This window comes from Triticum aestivum, chromosome 4D (assembly GCF_018294505.1).
Source record: "Triticum aestivum cultivar Chinese Spring chromosome 4D, IWGSC CS RefSeq v2.1, whole genome shotgun sequence".
Lineage (NCBI taxonomy): Eukaryota > Viridiplantae > Streptophyta > Magnoliopsida > Poales > Poaceae > Triticum > Triticum aestivum.
The window spans coordinates 228,938,903-228,941,387 of NC_057805.1; positions in this window are offsets into that span (position 1 = coordinate 228,938,903).

Below are 2,485 nucleotides of genomic sequence, written 5' to 3' on the forward strand. Positions count from 1 at the left end.
GAAAACCCGGGGGAAAAGGCTTAGGTAGCAAGTAGTAAAACCAAGGTTGGGCCTTGCTGGAGGAGTTTTATTCAAGGCGAACTGTCAAGGGGGTCCCATAAATCACCCGACCGCGTAAGGAACGCAAACTCAAGGAACATAATCCCGGTATTACAGTAAACTAGGGCGGCAAGAGTGGAACAAAACACCAGGCATAAGGCCGAGCCTTCCACCCTTTACCAAAATATATAGATGCATTAATTAAATAAGAGATATTGTGATATCCCAACATATCCATGTTCCGACATGGAACAAACTTCAACTTCACCTGCAACTAGCAACGCTATAAGAGGGGCTGAGCAAAAGCGGTAACATAGCCAAACAACGGTTTGCTACGAGAGGATGGTTAGAGGCTGACATGGCTAAAATGGGAGACATGATATAGCAAGTGATAGGTAGCGAGCATGGCAATAGAGCGAACAACTAGCATAGCAAAGATAGAAGTGATTTCGAGGGGTGGTCATCTTGCCTGCAGGGTTCTCAGAGTTGTCGAAAGCTTGATCCTCGTAAGCGTACTCGACAGGTTCCTCATTCACGAACTCGTCTCCCAGCTCTACCCAAGACAAGAACACAAAAAACGGAACCACAATCAACAACGAGAAATGCGCAAGCAACATGATGCAAAACATGAATGATATGCCAGATATGATATGCGATGCATATGCGTGCTCCGGAAGGAAAATGATGAAAATGGCAGTAACTTGGCAAACCAAGCATGCCACTGGAAAGATGAGATGATTCCGGTCGAAATCGATATAAAGATCACCGGAATCGGATGCACGGTTTGCAAATGGCAAGCAAAACAAGAATGACACTAATCTGCGATAAACAGCAAGATAGCACATAAAATACAAGAAGTAACAATGCTACAGCACCCCAACATAGCAACAAAGCAAATGGCAGTAATCTACAGGAGATGTTTGAAAAAAGATGAACACTGAGCTACGGCTAGTTTACAACATATCAAGCTCAAACAAGCATGGCAAAAGTGCAAAAGATTACAGGTTCACAGACTTAGTGAAAAACTGGACATGACAGAAAACAGCATCAGGTAGCAATGTTCAGAGCACGAAATCAACATGCTACAAGAACTTAACATAGCAAAACAAGGCATGGTAGTGTTCTACTAAATGCACATGACAAAAGTCCCTTACTGACCATAAGCCAAAAAGGACCATAAGATATGATGGCAAGCATGTACACATAGCAAGTTTCGTTATCAGGTTTCAGACTTAGCAGAAAACAGAGCATGGCAGAAATATTAATATGTAGGCCTCTTTGTGAGCTTGATGCACTCACTACACAGCAATTCATGACAAACCAAGCATACCTAAAGTAAGATGGAATGTGTATGAAGCTATCCATGGCAAGAACAATTGCATAGCATGTATGGATCAACTACAATAAGCTTGGCAAAAATGCATCTCATGTTAAGAATCTGCCAGAAATATTTTATAGCAAAAGTAGAGCAAGATTGAGTCATGCTATGGCACTCTAAAATTGCAAACAATTAAAGGAATGGATCAATTACATCTGTATATACAAAACATCCTTATTGAACATCTCCAAAATATGAATGGATCTCTCTGTAGCATCAAGCTTACATGGCAACAAAATTACAGCAGACAGACTTGGAGAAATCACTGTCCCTGAAATCAGAATTATTACGGGGCCTACTTTGCATGCTTGTGCTAGTCACCACAGAGATCACACAAATACATGGACTATACCACTGGAAAGATGGAATGGCATACTTCAAAACACATGTGGAGCTCATGCTCAAAAGATGCACAGATTTAATGATACAAAAATGACAAATCTCCAAGTTCTGTCAAGAACCAGAGAATAACAGCAACTAGCCCTCTTCCAACGAAGATTTGGGCATCAAGATGACATCTAATGAACATGGTACAATTGAACAAAATGAAGAGCATCACGAGACGAACAATTTGACATATTATACGCGTGAATCGGAGCTACATGCACGAAGTTACGGCTATACGAACAGGGGCACATTATAAAACAGAAAATGACTTGGAAGAAAATCGGCGCGGGAAAAGTCAACCTTCCGTTGACTCGGGCGGCTGGATCTGGATCGAGCCAGAGAGCTCGAGCTCAAGGCCGACGGCGGCGAGGCAGGGCCGGCGGAGCCCGGCGCGGCGAGGGGAGAAGGGGCCGACGGGGAGGGTGGCGGCGCCGGAGGCGGTGGCGCCGGAGGCGGTGGCGCCGGCGGGCGGCGGCGCCGGAGGCGGTGGCGCCGGCGGGCGGCGGCGCCCAGAGCGGCGGACGGCGGAGGCGAGCACGGCCGGCGGTGGCGCCGGCGGGCGGCGGCGCCCAGAGCGGCGGACGGCGGAGGCGAGCACGGCCGGCGGCGGCGCACCCGTGGGCGGCGGCGGCGGCGAGGAGACCGGCGGGTCGGCGGGGCCGGGCGACCGGCGGCGGCGGC